Source organism: Callithrix jacchus, chromosome 1 (genome assembly GCF_049354715.1).
Source record: "Callithrix jacchus isolate 240 chromosome 1, calJac240_pri, whole genome shotgun sequence".
Classification (NCBI taxonomy): Eukaryota; Metazoa; Chordata; class Mammalia; order Primates; family Cebidae; genus Callithrix; species Callithrix jacchus.
In genome coordinates this window covers 70183747-70193516 of record NC_133502.1, presented here as the reverse complement: position 1 = coordinate 70193516, position 9770 = coordinate 70183747, and the positions used below count along the sequence as shown (strand labels likewise).

Below are 9770 nucleotides of genomic sequence, written 5' to 3'. Positions count from 1 at the left end.
TTATTAAAATTATTAAAAAGGGGCCAGCAAGCTGCAGAGCCACCACTTACTGTCCACTCATTACTGAAAACTCAGTTAACAAAGTGCCCTAATTATACTTCATTTAATGCAAGTTTAATGAATGAGAACATTTTACATGTATGTGAAATAGCTACCCAGTCCTGATCGACTAGAGTGACACACATTAAATGTCAGGTTTGAAAAGACTGTAAAACATTCACATGTGACAGCTCCTAGTGAAGTAAGAGTCTTTCATATTCCATAATTGTTTGAAACATCCAGGAGAGCTAGGTCCTTTATCTCCTCTAGAAGTGTGTTAGGCTCCTTCCCTTTGTTTGGCAATATTCTTGATATTCTTCCTGAATGATGTTTACACTTTGACTTCTTGGGCAAGCTGAGCTTCTTCCACAGATTTAGTTGCTTCTTTCACTAACTCACTCTTCAGCAAGGGGGAACTCTGGTGAAAAAGTTCTGTATTTGGGATCTTGTATGGTTGTTACTTATTATTTCAAGTCTGATGGTATCAGAATGGCAGCGTGAGACCTGTATAGATATTCTTACCTAGCATAGAGAAGAAAATACATTACTAAATCATACTATTTGTTCTTTACATTTAAAATATTAATAATACTTTATAGAAATAAAGACTTACGGTTACATGGTCAAACAAATGGAATGTAACAGATTCCCCATCTGTTGTAGTAGAGGTAATTTTGTTTTGAAATCGTTGAAGGGATCCTGGTTTCCATTTAGAACAGCTGTCTGGGCCACATGAGATGACTAAACCATTTTTAGTTTTTAGATAAGCAGCACCTTTAATCCCAAACCTATATTTTGGCCAGAATATAAATCCAGAGACAATGTATTCTTAGTACACAGATCTTTTTTTTTTTTTTTTTTGAGACAGAGTCTTGTTTTGTTGCCAGGCGCCAGGCTGGAGTGCAGTGGTGCAATTTTGGCTCACTGGAACCTCTCCCTCCCAGGTTTAAATAATTCTCCTGCCCTAGCCTTCCCGAGGAGCTGGGACTACAGGTGTGCGTCACCACACCCAGCTCATTTTTTTTTTGTAGTTTAGTAGAGACGGGGTTTCATCATGTTGGCCAGGATGGTCTCCATCTCTTGACCTCGTGATCCGCCCACCCTGGCCTCCCAAAGTGCTGGGATTACAGGTGTGAGCCACCGTGCCTGGCTGTACACAGATCTTATATGCTTATCTAGAATACTAGTTTTTCTCCTACATTAAAAACAAATCACTTTTCCAAGAATTTATTTTACCTTAGCAGTTGGAAACAAAGTGTTTTGCTGGATTAGAAAGACCCTAAAATGGATATAGATGAATATATATATGTATTCCAATCTTCACTTTTTTTTTTGAGACAGAGTCTTGCTTTGTCACCCAGGCTGGAGTGCAGTGGCACAATCTTGGCTCACTGCAACCTCTGCTTCCTGGGTTCAAGCAATTCTCCAGCCTCAGCCTCCCAACTAGCTGGGATTATAGGCATACACCACCATGCTTGGCTAACTTGTATTTTTAGTAGAGATGGGGTTTCTCCATGTTGGCCAGGCTGGTCTTGAACTCCTGACCTCAGGTGATCCACCCACCTCGGCCTCCCAAAGTGCTGGGATTACTGGCATGAGCCACTGCACCTGGCCTCCAATCTTGACATTTATATTCTGAATTATACATTACATTATGTACATATGGTAACAAGTTGCTTAAAATTTTTTTTTAGTTTTTTTTATTTTTCTGAGATGGAGTCTTGTTCTATTGCCCAGGCTGGAGTGCCACAGTGGTGTGATCTCAGCTCACTACAGTTTCTGCCTCCCGGGTTCAAGTGATTTTCTTGCCTCAGCCTCCTGAGTAGCTGGGATTATAGGCATGTGCCACCACGCCTGGCTAATTTTTGGATTTTTAGTAGAGATGGGGTTTCACCATGTTGGTCAGGTTAGTCTTGAACTCCTGATCTTGTGATCTGCCTGCCTTGACCTCCCAAAGTGCTGAGATTACAGGCATGAGCCACTGAGCCCAGCCTGTTTAAATAGTTTAATAAATTATATCTAATATACGGTTTGTATTCTACACTTTTAGTTAAACTATGATTTCGTATGCATCATTGCATTGGATGTAACATACCTTGGTATAAATACAAGCACACCATTTGTTCGAATTGAATAAATAACTCCATCAGATAGGCAACGCTCCTCAGTGTCAGGGTCTTTGTCTTTGAAGTACGTGCACTGGAAGAGTTCAGTAGACTGCTTCTGTGAATGCTGTGCTGCCTGTAAGAAGGACAACTCCAAAGCATTATAATACTCCTCTGACATTTCCCGAAGAAAAGAAATTCATATTCAAAGGTGAGATTCTGTAAAACTATTAATAGAAAAATTGTTCTCTTGTGTAATTTTTTGTGAGAATTTAACCATCTAGTATTATCTCCTCAAAATGTCTTAGACAATGAATTATTTTATAAAATGAAACCCATTTATAGTTTATAGAAATTAGAGGTCAGCAAATCTGGGACATGTCCATCTTGGGAACAGGAAAAGTATCACACATGTCTTACTTGCCTTTCTTTTCAAGCCTGTTATACCAAAACCCTATTGGTGGATGGATAAATTAGCATTACTGATAAGGAGAACAATTTAGTAATATGTATGAAAAGTTTTTTTCTTTTTTTTTTTTTGAGATGGAGTCTCACTCTGTAGGCCAGGCTGGAGTGCAATGGCGTGATCTTGGCTTCCTCCAACCTCTGCCTCCTGGGTTCATGTGATTCTCCTGCCTCAGCCTTTCGAGTAGCTGGGATTACAGGTGTGCACCACCAGGCCTGGCTAATTTTTGTATTTTTATTAGAAACATTGTTTCACCTGTTGGCCAGACTGGTCTCGAACTCCTGACCTCAGGTGATCTAAGTGCTGGAATTATAGGCATGAGCCACTGCAGCTGGCCTTTCAAAGTTTCATTTGTGCATGTATATCTTTCAGCTCAGCAATTCCATTTCTAGGAATTTATCCAGGCAATCATTTAAAATGTCTGTATAAGTGTATCCACAAGGATGGTTGTAAATTGGATTGCTTAGAACAGTGCTAGGCCGGGTGTGGTGGCTCACGCCTATAATCCCAGCACTTTGGGAGGCCGAGGCGGGTGGATCACGAGGTCAAGAGATTGAGACCATCCTGGTTAACATGGTGAAACCCCACCTCTAAAAACACAAAAATTAGCTGGGCATGATGGCGCGCACCTATAGTTCCAGCTACTTGGGAGGCTGAGGCAGGAGAATTGCCTGAACCCAGGAGGCGGAGGTTGCGGTGAGCCGAGATCGCGCCATTGCACTTCAGCCTGGGTAACGAGCGAAACTCCATCTCAAAAAAAAAAAAAAAAAAACAGTGCTGCCCAACAGAATTTTCTGCAATGATAGAAATGCCCTCTACCTGTGTTGCCCAATAGGTAGGTAGTCACTAACCACAAGTGCCCACTGAGTATGTGCAATGTGGCCAGTATGACTGAGGAACCAAACTTCTAATTTTAAGTAGCCAACATGGCTAGTGCTACAATATTGCACAGCAGACAACTATACCATTGGATGCAGAAAATTACATTAAACATTTAGTTTCTAATTTCCTGCATTACCCAGTGGTCTAGTTCTATGCTGGGCAATCTTGTAGCAACTAGTAATATGAAATAGAAAAGAAAGCAGCTTCAAAACAATGATGTAACATGGTATGCTATCAATAACATTTCGGTTACATGAAAAAATTTCAAACAGCAGGCATGGTATGATATTTTTGTAAATAAAAATCTAAGCACTCTCTAGAATCATTAATTGTTAGCCGTGGGCAGTAACCTATCTTCTCTTGTTTTTTGAAAGAGTCTCACTGTGCACTCAGTGCCCAGTCTGGAGTGCAATGGCACGATCTTGGCTCACTGCAACCTCCGCCTCCTGGATTCAAGCGATTCTCCTGCCTCAGCCTCCCGAGTAGCTGGGATTACAGGCACGTGCCACCATGCCCAGCTAATTTTTGTATTTTTAGTAGAGATTGGGTTTTACCATGTTGGCTAGGCTAGTCTTGAACCCCTGACCTCAGGTGATCACCCACCTCAGCCTTCAAAGTGCTAGGATTACAGGTGTGAGCTACAGAGCCCAGCCCATATCTTTTTTTTTTTTTTTTAAGATGCATTCTCACTCTGTTACCCAGGCTGGAATACAGTGGCACGATCTTGGCTCACTGCAACCTCTGCCTCCTGGGTTCAAGCGGTTCTCCTGCCTCAGCCCTTTGAGTAGCTGGGACTACAGGCACACACCACCACGCCCAGCTAGTTTTTTATAGTTTTGATAGAGTCGGGGTTTTACCATATTGGCCAGGCTTGTCTCAAACTTCTGACCTCAAGTGATATGTCTGTCTCAGCCTCCCAAAATGCTGGGATTACAGTGAATCTTTATATTTCCACCTTTTGAGGTGTGGGAACCAATAATCTGTCAAATCTTCCAATTCCATAAAAGTTACCTGAGAACATCTGCAAATATAATGAAAGCACTGGTTAGAATAATTCTGGAATTTAATTTGCTAGAATATATGATACTTCACTCTACTAGACAATGAAGCAGATACTCTGTTAGCAAGAGATGACAGGTAAGAGAATTTGGAAATTCCCTCTTACTTGGTTTCTCTTGTTGATATGTCCGCATAATTCCTCAAGATCTTTGTTGCTGAACAAATTTCCCTTAATTTTCATTTTCTTTTCTTTTGAAATGGCTGCCATTAACAAGCAGTGTACTACAATATCTGAATATCTTATTGGAGAAGTAAAGTGGGTATATATATCTAATGCAAGACCTTCAAAAAGAAAGCAAAATGTCAAAATAAACAAGAAATCTTTTAAACTTTGAGCAACTAGCTCAAAGTTGCAGCCCCACATAGGAACACATTATGATTCACCATAATGATGGAACTCCTCCTCCGTGCAGGCTCTGGTGAAGAAATACAGGGCATTGGACATGCCCTGGTTGGCCTTGGAGCGCAGCAGCCTGTAACTATGGGATCGTTGGGGCCATTCGCATTATTCGGAGAATCAGCCAGTGTTTTATTGGACCTGACAAAGAACAGAAAAACTGTTAATCCCAGACAGTAATTTATAAGACAAAACTGAGGGGAACCCTTCGCTCATCCATCTGAATACTTTCATCTGCCAGTAAATTTATTTTGGACACATTTCAGAAGCAACTCTTCAACTACAGAAATCTAGTTTGCTTTACGGTTTAAACAAAGCAAGAGTGTCAGAATTTAAATAAATTTTTAAAATAGTAATGAATAATGTACTGATTTTAATACTAGGTTAAGTTAGTGCTTGGCCATAATATGTGATCAAATATCGGTTGAATTGAATTCTTTATGTCCTTAACCTTAAACATTCTATGTAGTTAAAATAATGGGCTTGGTGTACAAGTAAAAGAAACTTAAATTAGTTTTTCTTTTTTAAAGATGTAGGAAGCATTCTATTTATTTATTCTCAAAATAATTTTTTATAGAGACAGGGTATCACTTTGTTGCTAATCTCAAACTACTGGCCTTCAGTGATCCTCCTGCTTTGGCCTCTCAAAGTGCTGGGGTTACGGGATGGGAGCCACTGCATCCAGCCTCAAAATAATAATTTTAAAACACCAGGAAATATAGAAGTATTTAAAAATAAAACTAATGATACAACATACAATTCAGTCCTATATTGTGGTTGGCTAAGGAAAAAGGGGGAAAGAAGAAATAGAGCATGTTGATGAATATACAGGCACGGTGTTAAGTCGTCACTATGTGCACTTTCAAGTGTAACAGACTTGGATTCAAATCTTGACTCTGCACCTCCTGATTGTTAAATTATAGGCAAACTACTTAATCTCGTCAGACTTTTGTTAAATTATAGGCAAACGACTTAATCTCGTCAGACTTAACTGACTCATCTGTGAATACGAATGATGCTGCCATCACCTCAGCATTAAGAATTAACCAAGAGGGTGTCTGAAAGCCTTTGGCCCATGTGCTGGGCATGCAGACAGCTCAACCAGTGACTACCAAACAAACAAACATACTGGCACCTGAAGGCAGAAGCAAAAAAAAAAAAAAAAAGAAGAATTGGGAGTCTCACCATGTTGCCCAGGCTAAAAAAACAGTAAATTTTGGTAAACAAATAAAAGATATTAATTAGTACCTGTTACTTGACAATACAATACTTTAAAAACTGTACCTATTTTTTTTTTTAACCGAAGCCGGAGTGCAGTGGCATGATCTTGGCTCACTTCAACCTCCGCCTCCCAGGTTCAACCAATTCTCATGCCCAAGCCTCCGAGTAGTTGGGATTACAGGAGTCTGCCACCAAGCCTGGCTCATTTTTGTATTTTTTGTAGAGATGGAGTTTCACCATGTAGGCAAGGCTGGTCTTGAACTCCTGACCTCAAATGATGTGCCTGCTCCAGCCTCCTAAATTGCTAGGATTACAGGCGTGAGCCACTGCACCCCACCTATACTTAGTTTTTAATGAAAGAAGTATTTTATCCTAGAGATGGTGGGTAAAAATGTCTCAATCAATGGAGGCTGGTATACATACACTGTTGGTATGGTATCTTATGATACTGTCAAAAAGATGCTGCATTTAAAAAGTGCTGAAATAAATAGGATTACTTGGTAACTTAAGGGGTAGATGAAATTAAATCAAGGGGTAACTAACAGGTTCCCTACTGCTGTATTACAAATTATAGTAGGTTGGCCGGGTGTGGTGGCTCATGCCTATAATCCCAGCACTTTGGGAGAAATCTTGGCCATGGTGAAACCATTCTCTACTAAAAATACAAAAATTAGCCGGCATGGTGGTGCATACCTGTAATACCAGCTACTCAGGAGGCTGAGGCAGGAGAGTCGCTTGAACCCAGGAGGCGGAGGTTGCAGTGAGCCAAGATGGCACCACTGCACTGCAGCCTGGGCGACAGAGGAAGACTCTGTCTCAAAAAAAGTTATAGTGGGTCAGAATTATGCATAAACATCCAGTGTGGTGGCTCGTTTCTGTAATCTTCGCAGTTTGGGAGGCTGAGGCAGGTGGATCACTTGAGGTCAGGAGTTCAAGACCAGCCTGGCTAGCATGGTCAAACCCTGTCTACAAAAAATACAGTATATTGAGCTGAGGTTGGTGGCTCATGCGTGTAATCCCAGTACTGTGGGAGGCTGAGGCGGGCGGATCATTTGAGCCCAGGAGTTCTAGACCATCCTGGGCAACATAATGAAACCTGTTTCTTAAAAAAAACACACACACAACAAAACAACATATTAGCTGGCTGTCATGGCGTGTGCCTGTAGTTCCAGCTACTTGGGAGGCTGAGGCAGGAGAATCGCTTGAACCTGGGAGGTGGAGGTTGCAGTGAGCCAGGATTGCACCACTGCACTCCAGCCTGGGTGACAAAGCAAGACTCTCAAAAAACAAAACAAAACAAAAAAACCCACACGAGACAAAAAACTCCCACAAAACCCAGAAAACCAAGAAATAAAATTATGCCTAAATAAAGTTGTTTAAAGTCTCTATACATATCAATGAAGAGAGAAAAATGTCTCTTCAAAAATGAAGAGAGCCAAGTTTTCTCTTGTAGGTCAATGATCTGGCTGTCACATTTGAAGAACGACTGTAAGATAAATATACAACATGCCCCTCCATTCCTCTGCCCCCTCAAAAGAGGAATACCGTGTATCTATGAAGAAGCCTTTGGCTTTTGTACATTCCCGGAGTTCTGAGAAGAACTCCTGGTGTGGAGGAGGGTTCTGGCACAGCAAGGCCTGATGAGAGAAGCTCTCCCAGATCTTGGCCACCCAGTGGTTGGCCAGGATCATGCATTCGGCCACTGTCTCATGGACTTCCAGGGGCTGCTTGGGCATGAGGTCGTGAATATTCTTTTTCTCATCTAGCTGTACGCGAACCTCCACCATTTCTAGTTCCAGGGCACCACATCCGTCTCGTTTAGCTCTGACATGGCGAGCTATGTCAGTCAGCTTTCCAACTGCCCACACTAACTCCTCCAGCTTGGCTTGTCTGCTCTTCTCATCCAAGTCTGAATTCTGGAATATCATCAACAATGCTGAAGTTTCCATCCAGTAGTTCCTGGGCTGCTTTATAGAACAGTTTGTATGCTGATGGAATAATGGTTCTGCCATACCACACTTTCTTAATTTCATAAGAGGTTTTATCTAATTCCCACATAATGCTTACAGCATACCTGTAAAACCAGTAACACTGACAACATCACTATTCAATTCATTTTTTTTTTTTTTTTGAGACAGAGTCTTGCTCTGTCACCCAGGCTGGAGTGCAGTGGTGCGATCTTGGCTCACTGCAACCTCTGCCTCCTGGGTTCAAGTGATTCTCCTGCCTCAGCCTCCTGAGTAGCTGTGACTCTAGGCGTGTGCCACCATGCCCAACTCATTTTTGTATTTTTAGTAGAGATGGGGTTTCACAGTGTTAGCCGGGATGGTCTCAATCTCCTGACCCTGTGATCTGCCTGTCTTGGCCTCCCAAAGTGCTGGGATTACAGGTGTGAGCCACCACACCAGCCCTGGTTGTTTTTTTTTTTTGAGACAGAGTCTTGCTCTGTCACCCAGGCTGGCGTACAATGGCACGATCACGGCTCACTGCAGTCCCAATCTCCTCGGCTTGAGCAATTAATTCTCCTGCCCAAAGTGGTGGGATTGTAGGTGTAAGCCACCATGCCTCACTTAATTCTTCTATTTTTGAAGCAAGTAGAATTTAACCTAACTGTAACTTAAAAGAAATTACAATGCTACAAGCTTCTGGTTTGATATGTCATTCCAATCACCCTACCACTAAATCAAAAAATATTTTAAATTAAAACAACAAAGTTAGACTGGGTTCTGTTGAGCTCTGAACAAATTTCAAATGAGTTTATATGTGACATTACAAATCCTGTCTTATATCCTCTGTTTTGATTAGAAAAGCAAGACACTGATACAGTCCAGTCTATTTAGCTCCTCTGCAAATTAGAGCAAGTCTTGCAGATCCTACAGTATGACACTGAACTGTGACATCAATCTTGATGATGGTTAAATTAGCAAAAAATTTATTTAGTAAAAAACCTCTTTGCCACCAAATCATTTTATTTAAAAATGTAAATATTTGCAACTCATAAAAAACAAGGCTAATTTTCCTAATATGTAAAGAGCTTTTACAAATTAATTAATAATTGATCTTAAACCCAAAAGAAAAATGGGCAAAGAATATGAAGTAGTTCACAGAAAGGGATACATAAATGACTTACACATACTAAAAAATGGTTATCTTTAAGCCAGGCACGGTGGCTTAGGCCTGTAATCCCAGCACTTTGGGAGGCAGAGGCAGGTGGATCATGAGGTCAGGAATTCAAGACCAGCCTGGCCAACATGGTGAAACCCTGTCTCTACTAAAATTAAAAAATTAGCTGGGGCCTGGGGGCGCATGCCTGTAATCTCAGCTACTCTAGAGGCTGAGGTTGAGTTCAAACTCCTGCTTGAACCGGGACCCAGGAGGCAAAGGTTGCAGTGAGCAGAGATCGCACCACTGCACTCTAGCCTGGGCTACAGTGAAACTCTGTCTCAAAAAAAAAAAACAGTTCGGGCGCGGTGGCTCAAGCCTCTAATCTCAGCACTTTGGCAGGCCGAGGCGGGTGGATCACGAGGTCAAGATATGTAGACCATCCTGGTCAACATGGTGAAACCCCGTCTCTACTAAAAATACAAAAAATTAGCTGGGC

The 9770-nt window shown here is 41.5% G+C and overlaps 1 pseudogene across 1 annotated transcript; it reads right to left on the bottom strand.

Annotated features, from left to right (window-relative positions):
- Positions 1–139: 139 nt before the first annotated feature.
- LOC108587715 (DIS3-like exonuclease 1) lies at positions 140–8232 on the bottom strand (annotated as a pseudogene). Its single transcript, XR_013525944.1, has 6 exons — positions 7715–8232; positions 4936–5089; positions 4658–4833; positions 2135–2280; positions 653–827; positions 140–561 (listed from the first exon to the last, which is right to left on the bottom strand). The product of XR_013525944.1 is annotated as a DIS3-like exonuclease 1 (transcript).
- Between the last annotated feature and the right edge of the window lie 1538 nt (positions 8233–9770).